Here is a 16805-nt window from a genome sequence, read left to right as displayed (position 1 = left end):
GCGGCTCTGTTTGCCTCCCAGTGACACGGGGGTTAGGAAAGGCATCCCCATTTTTACAGTAGAGGCAGAGATTCAAGCAGACTGTCTTGCTCCAGGCCAGACTGAGGCGGGTCCAAACCAGAAGCTGTGTCTACGGCTCCAGGTGTTTCCTATTCAGCCGCTCTGGCTTGTCCCCGTTCCCTTATTTTGATTTTCTTAGGACCCTCCATCTCCAGGGAAAGTGCTCTGCTTTTCGACAGATGCTGTGTTCTTAGTCATGCTGTTTACCTAACTCACTGAGAAAGTGAGTCACAGAACCCTGCAGCCCTTGGGGGCGAATGAGTCCCCAGGGCCACCTTCCACCGTGAGGTGAGTGAGCCTAAGCTCATGGTTCCCAGCAGACTTGAGGGGACCCCGAGGTGCCATGGACCTGTCCCAGAGGTCAGAGCAGAAGAAAGGCTCAGGGTGTCCCCAAGTGGACCTCACACTTTGGGGACCCCTTTGTGGCAGGGGGACCTGGGCCTTCCCGCTGCCTCTCTGACCCCAGAGGCAGGAGGTCAGCCTCAGGGACAGCAGGTCCTTTACCTACGCACGCTGCTCAGCCGGTTGCTGCTTTTCTGAGGGGCTGTGCAAGTGGGTGGGATTTTTGAGAGGGAAACTGGGGAGGGGAGCGGGGCTACTGGAAAAGGACGCTGGAGCAGAACTGGAGAGAAAGAATGGAGACGAGAAAGGGGATGGGACGTGGCTGTGGGACATGTGCTTACTGTCCCTGCCCCCCGCCCCGCTTCCTCGGGAAGCCTCAGCCGAGTCTGTGCTACCGGTGGCTGTGCTTGGAGCCGGGGGCGGGGTAACTCCTTGGGCAGGAGGGGCCACCCAAGCAGTCCAGTCACATGCAGGTCACACAGAGGGCTTCACTGGCGCTGGCCTCAATCAGCAGGGTGTTGACCTCCCAACTGAAAAGAAATGTGGGTCAGGAGGTCCCCCTTCCGGCGCATTCCAAGTCATTCCTCTTTTAACCCGATTCAGATCCTCTTCTTCGGCTTTGGCTCAAGTTCAGTCCTTGTTAGTGCTCCAGATTTTGACTCATAAAATCCAGAAGGTAGAACAAGGCTTAACTGGGGAAGGAAGCTGGATGGAACTGGGGACCAAAGGAACCACAGTGTGGGGAACCTTTGTCCTGCAGGCCAGGTAATGATGGAATAAGCGACCAGAGAGAAAGCTGGACCTGCCAGACCTTCCAGGGGCATGAACTCTAATGCCCCGACGCTGACAGCAGTTTGGAACTGTAATGGCATTCGTCATCAGTTCAAATGTCCCCAAAAGTTGCCAAGTGCTCTTTAATGTCCTCGGCCCTGTCCCATCTCACATATAAATGCGTCCGACTGCACCAGCAGGCACTCCCATCTTTGACAAGAGCTGATCCCTTGCCTGCCTTCCCAGTGACAATTATCCTGTTTGTGTCACCAGCCCCCAGTTGTTCAGCTGGGCACTTTGTGTAGAAATGTACCAAGCATTGCAATTTGTAAATCCACTCCCTTCTGGGGCCCCATCTGTAGAGGTAACTAGGTTTTGTTTTGAAAGAAACATGGTTTTCACCAGCTGTCATTTAGATTTCAGAGTAGTTACTTCTCATCCCACTTCACACAGAAACCCGTTGCTCTCCAGCTGAGCTGTAAGGAGACCAGCAAGACACAGAAGTCCATCCACCGGTGTTCTGAGCTCTGCAGGCCACGACCCGGGTCAGGATCCGCTCTTTGTTCTCCGTGGTACTATCAGGTTATCACTAGGACCCAAGAGCACCTTTTTTTTTTTTTTTAATTTATTTTTATTATAAACAAATGGGATACATGTCATTTCTGTTTGTACATGGAGTAACAGCATACCATTTGCATATTCATACATTTACATAGGGTAATGATGTTTGATTCATTCTGTTATTTTTTTCCTTCCCCCCCACCCCTCCCACCTCTCTTTTCCCTCTATACAGTCCCTCCTTCCTCCATTCTTGCCCCCCTCCCACCCCTCATTACATGTCATCATCCGCTTATCAGTGAGATCATTCGTCTTTTGGATTTTTGAGATTAGCTTATCTCACTTAACATGATATTCTCCAATTTCATCCATTTGCCTGCAAATGCCATAATTTTATTATTCTTTATAGCTGAGTAATATTCCATTATATATATACCACAGTTTCTTCATCCATTCATCAATTGAAGGGCATCTAGGTTGGTTCCACAGTCTGGCTATTGTGAATTGAGCAGCTATGAACATTGATGTGGCTGTATCTCTGTAGTATGCTGATTTTAAGTCCTTTGGGTATAAGGCCAAGGAGTGGGATAGCTGGGTCAAATGGTTGTTCCATTCCAAGTTTTCTAAGGAATCTCCACACTGCTTTCCAGAGTGGTTGTACTAATTTGCAGCCCCACCAGCAATGTATGCGTGTACCTTTTTCCCCACATCCTCGCCAACACCTACTGTTGCTTGTATTCTTGATAATCACCATTCTAATTGGGGTGAGATGGAATTTTAGTGTAGTTTTGATTTGCATTTCTCTTATTACTAGAGATATTGAACATTTTTTCATATGTTTGTTGATTGCTTGTAGATCTTCCTCTGTGAAGTGTCTGTTCATATCCTTAGCCCATTGTTGATTGGGTTATTTGTATTCTTGGTGTAGAGTTTTTTGAGTTCTTTATAGATTCTGGAAATTAGTGCTCTGTCTGAAGTATGAGTGGCAAAGATATTCTCCCACTCTGTAGGCTATCTCTTCACATTGCTGATAGTTTCCTTTGCTGAGAGAAAGCTATTTAGTTTGAACCTATCCCTGTTGTTGATTCTTGCTTTTATTTCTTGTGCTAAGGGAGTCCTGTTAAGGAAGTCTGATCCTAAGCCAACAAGGTGAAGATTTGGACCTACTTTTTCTTCTCTAAGATGCAGGGTCTCTGGTCTGATTTCGAGGTCCTTGATCCATTGTGAGTTGATTATTGTGCAGGGTGAGAGATAGGGGTTTAGTTTCATTCTGTTGCATATGGATTTCCAGTTTCCCCAGCACCATTTGTTGAAGAAGTTATCTTTTCTCCATTGCATATTTTTGGCACCTTTGTCTAATATGAGAAAATTGTATTTATTTGGGTTTGTGTTTGTGTCCTCTATTCTGTATCATTGATCTATCTGTCTATTTTGGTGCCAATACCATGCTGTTTTTGTTATTATTGCTTTGTAGTATAGTTGAAGTTCTGGTATTGCGATACCCCCTGCTTCATTCTTCCTGCTAAGGATTGCTTTAGCTATTCTGGGCTTCCTATTGTTCCAGATGAATTTCATGATTGCTTGCTCTATTTCTGTAAGGTATGTCATTGGGATTTTAATTGGAATTGCATTGAATCTGTATAGCACTTTTGGTAGTATGGCCATTTTGACAATATTAATTCTGCCTATCCAAGAACATGGGAGATCTTTCCATCTTCTAAGGTCTTCCTCAATTTCTTTCTTCAATGTTTTGTAGTTTTCATTGTAGAGATCTTTTACCTCTTTGGTTAGATTGATTCCCAAGTATTTTATTTTTTTTGAAGCTATTGCAAATGGGGTTTTTTTCCTCATTTCCCTTTCAGCTGTTTCGTCGCTTGCATATAAAAATGCTTTAGATTTATGCGTGTTGATTTTATAGCCTGCTATTTTGCTGAATTCATTGATGAGGTCTAGAAGTTTTCTGGAGCAGGTTTTTGGATCCTCTAAATATAGAATCTTGTCATCAGCAAATAGTGACAGCTTAAGTTCCTCTTTTCCTATTCATATCCCCTTAATTTCTTTAGTCTGCCTAATTGCTCTGGCTAGAGTTTCGAGGACAATGTTGAATAGAAGTGGTGAAAGAGGACAACCTGTCTTGTTCCCATTTTTAAAGGGAATGGTTTCAGTTTTTCTCCATTAAGAATGATGTTGGCCATGGGTTTAGCATAAATAGCCTTTACAATGTTCAGGTATGTTCCTACTATCCCTATTTTTTCTAGTGTTTTGAGCATGAAGGGGTGTTGTATTTTGTCGAACGCTTTTTCTGCGTCAATTGAAATAACCATATGATTCTTATCCTTAAGTCTGTTGACATAATGGATTATGTTTATTGCATTCCAGGGATGAACCCCACTTGATTGTGGTGCACAATTTTCTTAATATGTTTTTGGATATGGTTTGCCAATATTTTGTTAAGGATCTTTACATCTATATTCATCAAGGATATTGGTCTAAAATTTTCTTTCCTTGATATGTCTTTTCCTGGTTTGGGTATGAGGGTGATATTAGCTTCATAGAATGAGTTCGGTAGGGTACCCTCCTTTTCTATTTCCTGGAATACTTTGAGAAGTATTGGAATGAGTTCCAAGAGCACCTTTTGTACCATGAGTCAGTAGAAATGTGTATGGAACAAATGGATTCAAAGAGGCAGCTTGACATTTGTAACAAATCTCACACAGTTAGCTTTCACGGACACCTCAGCCTAAAGTCACATTTTTTTTTTTTCCATTTCCTAGATGGGTCTGGAAATTTGGGGGTTAGAGGGTTTTGCATAGAAAATGTCTATTAAAATGTGCAGTTCTAGCCAGGGACGGTGGCGCACACCTGTAATCCCAGCAACTTGGGAGGCTGAGGCAGGAGGAGCGAAAGTTCAAAGCCAGCCTCAGCAACTTAGTGAAGCATTTAGCAACTCATCAAGACCCTGTCTCTAAAAGGGCTGGGGATGTGACTCAGTGGTTTAATCCCCAGTACCTATAAAAAATGTGCAGTTCTTCTATGCCCACGATTAGGATGAGCAAGAGATGTTATAGTAACAGACCAGCATGGGAAGTAGTCCTTATTTAGCAGAATCAGACTAGGTTGGGCCATGGGACACAGAGGCTTGGCTTCTAGGAACTGCCGGGAAGCATGTGGCAATGCGTGGAAGTGGTTACCTATCTTCTTCTGAAATTTTCCCCCTAAGAGGATGGCTCCCCTAACTCCACTCTATCCTGTCCATCACAGAAGAAGCTCCTCCCATTCCTGGCCCCCTTTACCTGTATACTATAAATAAAGGAGAGTTGGGCAACTCCAGGTTGTTATTGTTAGAAGCCAGAGCTGGTATGGCCAGACCCGTCACGCCCCCTCTCATATAAAAAGAGTATTGGCTCTTGTGTGTTCATTGGGTAGATAAGTTTTTCAGGTAATAGATGAAAAAAAAGTCAACATCCTTCTCTAGCAGTTAACCCTTTTCTTCCGTACGTGGGATGTGGCAGAGAAGACCCCCACAGACCAGATCTTAGAATTAAGATAGAAGAAGTTTTGTTTTTGTTTTGTTTTGTTTTGTTTTAATTGTAAACTAGAAGAAGTTTTGACTCATAACCAACATCATGTCTCCCTGGGGTCTGGGCAGCTCTCCAGGGCAACTGTCCTTGCATGTTGGTTCAGCATTTCGTTTCATCTTGTATCTCTTGTGTGTGTGTGTGTGTGTGTGTGTGTGTGTGTGTCTCACTGGGCATTGAATCCAAAGATCCTCTACCACTGAGCCACACTCCTAGCCACCGTTCTTTTCAAAAAATAATTTATTTTGAGAAGGCCTTGAACTTGCCTTCCTGCTGCCTCATCTCTTCTTTGTCAACACATGCCTCCCCGATTGCCATCACAGAGAAGAAATTAAATGCTTCTACCTAGAATTGACACATATCATGTTTAAATTGCAAAAGCAAGTCTCTGGTCACACTGGGGGCAGGTATATCAGTTATTGGTTCCTACAAAACAAACCATCCCAAAACATACGCTTTATGGGCACAGTCTATGATTTCTCTTGATTCTGTGAGTCACCTGGAAAAGTCTTTTGCTGGTTTGGTCTGGACTCACTCCAACAGCTGGTGTTGGAGGATCAGCTGGGCTGGAAATCCAAGATGCCCTTACTCATGTGTGTGGCAGTTAGTGCTGGCAGTTTGTTGGGCGCTTTCTCCATATGGCTTCTCATCCACCAGTGGGCTCTTTACATGATGGTTTCAGGACAGCATTCCAATAGGACAAAAGCAAAAGCTGGAAGAGCTCTTGAGCCCAGGCTCCAGAACCTGCACAACACTCCGGGACATATTATTGGTCAAAACTGGTTACAAGGTCAGTCCAGATTCAAGGCGTGGGGAAATAGTCTCTTGATGAAAGAGCTACAAATAGCATAGCTGTGTATTTTAATCTATTAAAGTAGGTAACGGACAGCTGATTTTTGTTATTCATGGTAATGTTCTATAAAGTTATCATGAACACTAAATTAGAGAATACTAAACTGTTGTTCCTAGGGGAAGTGCAGGATTAGGTTCCTACAAGCCTCTGGACACATTTTCATCAACTAATCAGTACATAACCTTGTTCTGTGTGTGTCTGTTAAAGACATCTAATGCACATTGTTGATTCATTAACGTTGAACTCACAGCCAATAGCACTATAACTTGCACCTGAGCAAAGCTTATCTAACACATAGATTTTCCCCAAAAGGCACATTGCAGCTTTGTTGAACTTAAGAACATTAGTATTCCAGCATTATACTTGGAGCACAAAAGGTGCCACTAAATAGACCTCAAAATGGACCCTTGTTGATAATTGGAGAGCTGAAACAAGAAGGCAAATATTGCTTTGTCATACCAACAGCTATGTGTCAGCAACTCGAACTCTTCCTGACTCTGCAAGTGCCTGAATGATCACAAAAGCAACATGAGTATTGATTTTGAAATTACAAAAAAAAAAAAAAAAAAATTAACAAACAGATAAATTTGCAAATACAGAAGCAACAAATAAGGAGAATCAACCATACAGAGAAGGAAACCAGATATGGGTGAGTTATGGGAATTTCTGGTCCACCCATTCCTGGGAAAACAGGAAGAAGAAATGAACATTTATGGAGCACATGTGTTCAGGTCTGATGTACTTACTATCTCATTAGTCTTTACAAAAATTCTGTGAAATAAGATTTTTTAAATCTTGTTGGATTGAGTTTGCTATTTTATCGGTAATTTTTGCTTTTATATTCACAAGGGATATTGGTCTTAGAGTTTTCTTTTTTTTGTTTTGTGTTTGTCTGGCTTTGGTATCAGAATAGCATTGTCCCCATGGAATGAATTATGAGAATTCTTTTCTTCTGTTTTTTTTTTTTTTTTTTTTTTTTTTTTTTAAAGAGTTTGTGAAGTGGGGTGGGAGGGGTGGGGTGGAGGGGAAAAATATAATAAACATCATTACCCTATGTAAACGTAAAAAAAATAAATAAATAAAAAAAAAAAAAAGGAAAAAAAAAAAAAAAAAAAAAAAAAAAAAAAAAAAAAAAAAAAAAGAGTTTGTGAAGTATTGGTGTTAACTCTTCCATAAATGTTTAGTAGAATTCACGAGAAGCCATCTAGTGCGGAGCTTTTCTTTATGGGAAGATTTTTTATTATTAATTCAATCTCTTCTTATAGGTCTAGTTGGATTTCTATTTCTTCTTGAGTCAGTTCTGGTTGTTTTTGTCTTTCTAGGAATTTGTCCATTTCATTTAATACATCTTTGATTTTTAATAATTTGAGCTTTGACTGTGTTTTTCTTATTGCAGATTCTTTGTATGTAATGAGTTACTTGTTGTTTTCAAGGTTCTTTGTCTTTTGACAGTTTGATTTTAAATTGTCTAAGTGTGCATATTTTATATTTATTCTGCTTGGAGTTTACTGAGCTTAGATGTGTAAATTAATGTTTTTTCATCAAATTTGGAGAGCATGTGTGTGTGTGTGTTTGTTTGTTTGTGTGTGGTGTTGGGGACTAAACCCAGGGCCTCACACCTGCTGGGCAAGTCTCTACCACTGAACCACAACCACAGCCCAAATTTGGGGAGTTTTCTATTAGTTCTTCAAATGTTCTTTTGCCCCTTTCTCTTTCTCTTTTTTTACGGAACTTTAATTTTGCATGCAAGGGTGCACTTGGTATCCCACACAGATCTTTGAGGCTATTCATCTATTCATTTTTCTTCATTCTTTCTCTTTCTGTTCCTGAGACTGAATCATCTCAACTGGCCTAACTTCAGGTTTGCTAATTCTTTCTTCTCTCTGGTCACACCTTTTCAACTCCCCTAGTGAATTTTTCATTTCAAAGCCAGAATTTCTATTTAGTTGTGGATGTAGCTCAGTGGTCAGTCACTTGCCTAGCATGTGTGAGGCCCTTGGTTAATCCCAAGCACAGCAAAATATCATAACAGTGATTTCTATTTCTCAATATTCTCCAATGACATGTAATTATCATACTTTGCTTGGGTTCTCTTATACATGGTTTCCTTTAGTTCTTTGACTATGTTTAAAATAATTGATTTTAAAGGTCTTTGTCTAATAAATCTAAAATATGGCTTCCTTGAAGACAATTTGGGTTGATTGCTTCTTTCCTGTGTATAAGCTGTTTATTTGCTTGGTTATCTTTGGCTGAATACTATACATTTTAAATAATATAATGTGGCAACTCTGGAAATCATATTTTCCATCCTCCTTGGGGTCATTTTGATGTTACCTTTGTGTGTTTGTTGTTCTGAACTCTGTTTCTTTATCATATGTGGCCTCTGAAGTCTCTGCTAGTTAGCCTTGTGGTCACCTAATGACTGGACAGAGATTTCCTTAACAGCCAGAATCAGTAGGTCCCCCAGTCTTGTGGACAGCTGTGTGCAAGTGCTGGGACAGGCTTTCAACACCAAGCCAGGTAGGAGGCAGCCCTGCCTTAGCCTTTGCTTTCTGCTTCTCAGGGAGGTTGAAAAATGTGGTCTTTCTTAGGAGGCCAGGAGGTCAGATAAAAACTGAGGGTTTTTTACTAATAAAGGAAGGGCACTGTCTCGGCCACATCCATTTTACAGGTGAAGAAACTGAGATTTAAAGGAGTTCAGTGATTTACTTAAGAACACACAGGCAGGATATGGTGCCCCTAGGATTCAAATCAGGTGTTTCAACCCTCAACTCGGTGCTCTTGACCACTTGGCCTAATTGATTAGGAAACCGAGTTTCGGGGACACTAAATGACTTGATGAGGTTACACAGCTAGGGGGTGCACATCGGTCCAACCCCAGAGCTCATCCTTTCTCCACCCCTGCACTCCCCCTCCCCACAAACCACCTATCTAACTCTGATGGGCCACTGCAGAAATGGCAAAGGATAGACCTCAATGTTCAAGCTGAAACGCCCAGTAGAAGTCTATGGAGATGCCTCTATGACATGTACCAAGTGTCCCTTAGACACATCAGACAGCAGTGAACACCTGGAGGTCAGCCAGTGAGCCAAGATGGTAGGTTCAGAAAGAGAGCTATTAAGGCACAGACACCAGGACTTGCTTGTGTTCTGAAGCAGGACCAAGGGAATGTAGGCTGTGAACTGCTATCAGGTCAGTCTTAAAGCCTGCAGCCCTGACTGGGACTCTAAGTGCATTTTGTTTTGTTTCTCCACTAATCTCCTGGACTCCCAAGCTCCTCCATCCAGCCAGTAGCTTACTGTTTGTCCTTCCCCCACCTTCAGCTCTGGGGTGTCATGAGGCCTCGGTTACGTCCAGGTTTTAAGGTTCCATTGAACTCTTCAGAGGTCTAAGGTGACAGACCCCAGGACTGCTCGAGGCACCCACTTCCCTTTGTTGACTCTTATCTACTTCTTCTCAGATTATCCTGAGGGAATTGATAAGCGAGTATGTAAGGTGTATTGTGACCACTAACCCAGGAGAAGTTTCCAGTTCTACTGAGCCTTTTCATGGTGCTCAGAGAATACACTCAAGAGGGGACATCAATGAACCTGCCGTTTGACAACCAAACAGAAGCACAGTTGAAGCCGTGGTGACTGCAACAGCCCCATTCACAGCTGCCCAGCGATAGACCACTATTCTGTCTGTAGTTTTGAATCTATTAGAGAGAGAGAGAGAGAGAGAGAGACTTGATTGCAGCAGCTGGAGTGATTTCAGCCTCATCTGACGGCATATGTTTGAGTTACTAAAGAAAAAGACTCATAGTTGAACCTTGAACTTCCCATAGAGAGCTGCCATCTGCTTCCTCCTTTCCTTCTAGAAGCCTCTTCACTGTTATTAGACACAGTGGTCCCCATTGCTAGGAGCTCCTTCCTCAACCAACCCTGGGACCCCAGCATGACCTCTGCTGATGCCCTTCTCCACACACGAGCACCTTCGTGCACGCGCACACATGCGGATATCGCAGCTTCGGCCTTTGCCCTCCTCTTCAAACCCCTTCCCAGCTGCCGCACTGGTCTTTAGCTTCGTGCCTACCTTCTTTCTCTGTGCAACGAAGTTAACAAACATATCATGGGAAGACCCAAATCAAATTCCATTTAATTTTAAATATAATAAAACATTTTACTTTGAAATAGCTATAGATTCACATTCAGTTGTAAGAAATAATACCGAAAGAGGCAACATGTCCTTTACCCGGTTTTCTCCCAACGGAACCATGTTGCAAAACTCTAATATGTATAGTCTCACAGCCAGGATTTGACGTTGGTACAACCCACAGAGCTTAATCAGGTTTATACGTGCTTATGTGTGTGTGCATGTACACGCATGTGCATGCACATATGTGTTTGAATTTGATTCTGTGCTATTTCATCCCACATGGAAGTTTGTGTATCAGTCACCATCTCTCAGGTTGTCTTTTTATAATCCCACCTAGTTCCCTCTTGTTCCCTCCTTCATTCCCTAGCCCTAGTACCTGCCAATCACTAATCTGTTCTCCATTACGATGATTCGGTCATTTTTAAGAATGTCATATATATTGAATCATAATATATGTAACTCTTTGGGGATGGGTTTTCTCACTTGGTCTCCCTTCAGATCCATTCAAGTGTTTGCAGACATCATTGTTCTTTGGGTTTTTCCTCTTTTTATTGCTAGGTAGTATTCTATGGTTAGATGTACCACAGATTGCTTAACCACTCACCAGATGAAAGGCCTCTGGGGTGGGTTGGGGAGATAGCTCAGTTGGTAGAGTGCTTACCTCGGAAGCACAAGGCTCTGAGTTCAATCCCCAGCACCGCAAAAAAAAAAAAGTAAGGCATCTGGGTTGTTTCCCATTTGGGCCTATTATGAATGAAGTTGCTGTGAACATTCATATACAGGATTCTTTAAAATTTATTTATTTATAATTTGTTCCTATGCAGTTTTTTTGTGTGAACATAACATACTTTTTATTTTTCTTGGGTAAATGCCCCCAAAATTCAGTTGCTGGGTTGTGTGGTAATTGCATGTTTGGTTTTTCTTCAGAGTGTCCATCCCCAGCAGTATACAAGTGATCCAGTTTCTCTGCCTCTTTTAAATTTCAACCATTCTGACAGGTGTGTTGCGAAATTTCATTGTGTAATTTAACTTTTAGAAATCATCTGTACATTTTTGACTTTTCATTGTTAATGTTGATTGTCAACTCAAAAGTCACCATGACACATGGCATGTGCACAGCAGAGTTAGACGTTTATTCTGGCCTTCTCCCATCCATCTATAAAGGGAAGTAGTTACTTTGTCTACATACCGATTATGTTTCCATGTTCATAAAATTGTTTTATTAAAAAGTAAACTGTGGAAAAATAGGCACTGGCTGTTTCCCTGAGAATCCATTGTGGCCATCTGCCCCCCAGGGACCCTCACACTGCCCCCTTGACGCTGTGCCACCCAGGTCCCACCCCAGGTTTCAGGTCATCATGCTCATGCTCGTGGGCAAGGAGAGGAGGGGGAGGAGGCTCTGTGTCCCAGACTCCTATTTGTCTGTGAGAGACATCTGACATGCGTAGCAAAAAACTAAACTACCTTCTTGTAAAAAAGTAGGGACCCAGTTGCCTGGATACAGTCAGGAATTCATATCACTGGATCTGCAGGTGACCCGTAGTCACCTTGTCCCTATTTGAGTTTCCAGAGTGTTAAGGGGGAAACGAGACAGTTCTAATGACTAGCTTACGCTGGCCTGGGCTCTGCTGGTCTCTGTGAGTCCTGTGTGCGCCACTGAGGCTCTGCAGATGGCTCAGTGGGAGGGCCCGCCGTGGACATCAATCCTTGTGATTAGCCGGGGCCTCGAGTCGGGGTTGCTAGCAAAGCAACTTCCATAAGACTATAAATAGCAGGCATGCGCCTCTGTAAGCAGCGCAGCTATTTATTTTTTTAATAGGGGATTCTCATGTTACAAGGACATCACAGATTACTGAATAATTTATTTAATGGTAGATTATATGGGCTTCATTCCATGCCAGTGAGCTCATACCCAAATGTCTAAAGCAGATAAGGGGAGCAAAAGCCAGAGCTCAGGCTTGTGTGAGCTATTGATTTATCCTGGTGAGCTATTGACTTATTTTTACAGATACATAGAGCTACTGAAGGCATTTATATGTATTTCGCTAATATTTTCTCAGCTGCAAAGGTCAGATAGACGATGTGGCACTGTCTTATTATTGACGTTTAGCTAACTCATAACAACACTCAGCATGAGAAAAACAAAATGGAATAATATATAATCTCTGCACTTAGTGATTTTAACAAAACACTGGGATACACAGTGGTATGTTTGTTCTCTATGAAAATACAGGGAAACAAGAGGGAGCAACACTCAATAAAAGGCTGTTAGATTTGGAAAATGGAGATAAGAAAAAAATGACCAGGAAGACTGTCTTTCTGTGAACTTCTATTTATTATTTTTTCAACGATTTGGAGTAAAATACAATCTGTTTCAAGCTTATGGATCTTAGACATTTTGCCTTTGTATATAGTTTTCAGGTGAGTTTAGGTAACTTGGAAATTGAATATGCTTTTCTGTCAAATGTAGTTTAAGTGAAGATAAAACTTATTTTTTAAAAAAGAAAATTTAAACTTGGCAATAGAAAGATGGCAAAAGACTTGAACAGGCACAGAGGAGGGAATTCATGTGGCCAATAACTGCAATAAAATGTGCTTGATTGTATTTAGTGAACCCAGAGTGAGCTAGCACAACGCTATCGTTGGCTGAAATTCCAGAGTTTGACAGCAAGGAGGGTGGTAAGGAAGGAGGGGGCAGGGCTGCTGCCTGTGGAGTTTAAACTGAAGCAAGAGTTTTAGAAAGGACTTGCCCCTACCTACTAAGTCAGGGGAACACTGGGGAAATGTCCTTGAGGTGGGTAGGTGTGCATCCTGTGGCCCATGATATAGACAGAATCTTTACAGAAGTATCGTTCACGGTCACCCAAGCTGGAAGCAACCCAAATGCCCACCCAACATGGAACAGGTAAAAATAGAGCCACTTAATAGACTAGCAGAGCAAGGGGTCTCACAGTGTTGATCAAGAGAAGCTGAGGTGGACAGAGCAAGGGTCCTTTGAGCTGAAGCTCATCAGCAGGCAGAGCTGACCTGCGGGTTCGGGGGTATGCATAGCACAGGGGTGGGGTGTCAGCACAGCTTCCTCACCGTGACCACAGTGACTTAGAGGAGGAAATCTTATTTTGGCTCACAGTTTCAGAGGTTCCGTCTGTGGTTGACTGACTCCATTACCCTAGGCTTGAGGTGAAGCAGAACATCATGGTGGAAGGAAAGAGACGAAGGAGAGAGGGAGAGTGCACGAGAGCACAAGCAACCAGGGGCAAAATATAATCCCTTCTTGCTCCAACCATGGCCCACCTGCCTACAGTTGCCACTCAGTCATCCATTCCAATTATGAATCCATCAAGTGGATTAATCCACTGGTTAGGTTACAGCTCCCACAATCTAATCATTTCACCTCTGACCATTCCTGCTTTGCCTAACACACGAGCTTTTGGGGGACACCTGATATCCAAACTGTAACAGATAGTAAATAAGGAAAAGCAAGGGAATCATTATCATAAAAGTCAGGATGGTGGTTACTTTTAGGGAAGAAAAAGAATTGTGACCAAGAAGAATACTGAGACTTCTATACACCAGAAATGTTCTGTTCTTTAACATGCTGTAGCTTTGTGGGTTTTAACTTTGTGATTATTCACTAAACTGGGTATTTACATTTAACACACTTCTGTGTGTGCATATTTCACTTGCACCCACACACTGCTGCTAACAGCACTAAGAGGAAGAGATGGAGGTCTGAAGACAAAGCTCCTTATTTCAACTTGATGCCTTTAAGTTTAGTTGAACAAACACTTAAAGCAGTATAACAGCCAGGAATGGTGGTGGGGCAGACCTGTAATCCCAGCAACTCAGGAGGCTGAGGCAGGAGGATTGCAAGTTCAAGGCTAGCCTCTGCAACTGAGCCTAACCCTGTCTCAAAATAAGAAGTGTGGGAGATGTGTCTCAGAGGTAGAGCGCCCCTGCATTCAGGCCCCAGTCCCCCCCCACCACACATTCCCAAGCAGTAAGCCAAATCTTCTTCATAGTCCACATCAAGATTCTGTGATGTTGCGTTGGAAAGCCAAAGAAGAGGAAGGACCTCTGTCTCCTCTGCAGCAGAGAAGACTCCCACCACTGTGCTTCTGAGGTCATTATCTGGGTCTCATTCCTCAACTGTCAAGAGACCCAGGCAGATCCGGGCTCCTCTGAGAGTCTCCTATTAAATCTTCTTAGGAATTCTTTTTGGAAGCTTTAACTTTTTTTTTTTTTTAATAAAAAAATTCCTTCATTTTGACAAGAATTTAAAGATCCTCTTGGGCATATTCTCTGAGCTTACATCATTCAGTATGTATGATCACATTGGAACCTGGATGTGCCTTAAGCCAATGAGAAGACACTGGTGACCCTGATGAGCAGAGTCTGCCTTTGTTAAGTGAGGGAAGGCTCACAGCAGAGTTTCCACAGGAGTTTGAAGGGACAGTGTTGTACAAGGTTTGAATCAGGGGACCATACAAACACCAGGCATGCTCAGCCTGAAGAACCAACCTGGCTCCCTCCCGAGTTACAGAGCAAGGGGCTATTTGTTCCACAGAAACTCACCATCTGTCTTCCTGTACTGATGTTGTTAACTTGAGTTGTACTGGTTTTATATTTGGTTTCTCAAAGTCATGAGTTTGTTTTTATGTATAGCTGAGAAGAGTTGCAAGTCTGTGGGACGTTTGCCCAGTGTTGTGTCACTTAATAATGATGTTACAAAAATAGCTTATGTCAACCCTGGGGATCCTCAAAATCCACACTGAATTCCATGACCTCTGCCAACCCTCCTGTGCTTGTTTCCATTTTGGAAGTTGAACTCTTTCCAAAGAAAGTGGCTAGGGTGACGGGAGTGTGGGTCCCTGAGGCTACCTGGGACTCTAATACCTTAAATCTCTAGCAGGGGCTCTCAACTGCAGGTGACTTTGCCCCCTCAGGAGATTCTCCCCCGTGGCAGTGGAGGGAGTGGCCAGTCAGCAGAGGCCGGAGATGCACAGGACAGCCCCCAAAGCAAAGAAGCGTCTGGGCCATGGTGCAACACTTTCCAGGCTGGGAACCCTGATCCTGCTCTCCAGCTTCAGCTTCTGGGAGAAAAATCTTGTCTGTGTCCACTCCCGGTAAGCTGAGTGGCAGTTCGTTCCTTCAACTCCTGACTTTTCTTAGCACCTCTTCGCTCCACCAGACAAATCAACAAGCAAAAGTGATCCGTGGGCCCGAGAAGGTTGCTTGCCTGATCAGCTTGAGGAGAGGGTGTCAGCCAGGTTATATTTCTTTTGAAGTGAGCCTATTCTTGGTCCACCCTCCAGGGAGCTGGTACCTGATGTACGCAATTGGTCACTGGAGGGGATCTACTCCAAAGTGATTCTGGAGGAGCCCACATTGCCAGCAGAATAAACCCATGAAGAGAAAATTTAAACAGAAATGTTAGGGCTTCAGACAGATGTAAGTGCTTTGGAACATCTGGAGGCTCTGTTCCAACTTCCAGGACCCACAGAGTGGTGTTTGTCTGTGAACCTGTGAGGAGTGGCTTCCTGTCCCCACAGTTGGCGAGGCTGCAGATTAGGCACTCCTTTATTGTTCTTGTAGGTCGTGTATGACCCTGGCTCCTATCTTATCTCCTCCATCAGGTGCTCAATCCTTGAGGACAGAGTCCTGGGTGCTTTTGTGGGGGAGGTGGTCTGTTGCGAGTAGGCCGCCCATCATGCCCACGACAAAGGCCTGCTCTGCAGGTAACCAGCCAACGCTGCCAAAGAACCGTAAAAACCCACGAAGGCGAATGGCCCAGGCGGGACTGTGGGTATCGGCATCTGGACTTTCTTCCACCACATGCTTCAGCTTCTTCTCTCATTCACCTGTTGTTCCAGGGACCAGAATCTGGTCCCCACCAACCTCTCTCTGTTTTGGATGATTTCGAATCTATAGCTTTCTCCTGACAACAGAACAGCTCTTAATCTCCAGGACCAAAAAAGGAAATGTGCTCTTACTTACTCGGTCTGGGCAGGCTGCCTGAGGTGAAGATGCGGCCAGGAATCTGAGCACTCCTCTTTCTGTCCCATCCTTTCTTTGCACAAGGCCACAGAGACAACTGTGGACAAGACTTGACCCACCCCTGACAGCACTAGTCACTTGGCTGGTGACCGGATGCCACCATCCAAGACCACCCCGTCCCTCTTCTCCCTCCCTTCGTAGCACACATCCTGAACTCCGTGAAAAGAAAGGGGCGCTGGCGCTGGGGTGTAACAAGCAGGGCCTCGTTCCCCGGCCTGGGCTGCAGGGTGCTTGGAGCCCACATCTGAGAGGAGCTGGAGCTCCTGGGGCATCAACAGGGCCCGAGGGGTGCAGGCACCCACTCAGCACAGCTGCAGGCCTATGCACGTGGCTCAGCACCGCCTCCTCTGGTCTTTCAGGCAGCTCCCTCCGGCAGGCCTGGGGTCCAGCACACGTGGCCCTGTGTGAGGTCCTCAGAGCAGGCAAACCGGCTCGAGGCAGCTCCTTAG

The sequence above is a fragment of the Sciurus carolinensis genome, chromosome 12 (genome assembly GCF_902686445.1).
Source record: "Sciurus carolinensis chromosome 12, mSciCar1.2, whole genome shotgun sequence".
Taxonomy (NCBI): Eukaryota; Metazoa; Chordata; class Mammalia; order Rodentia; family Sciuridae; genus Sciurus; species Sciurus carolinensis.
The sequence above is the reverse complement of the archived record's forward strand: the minus strand, read 5'-3'. Positions refer to the sequence as shown.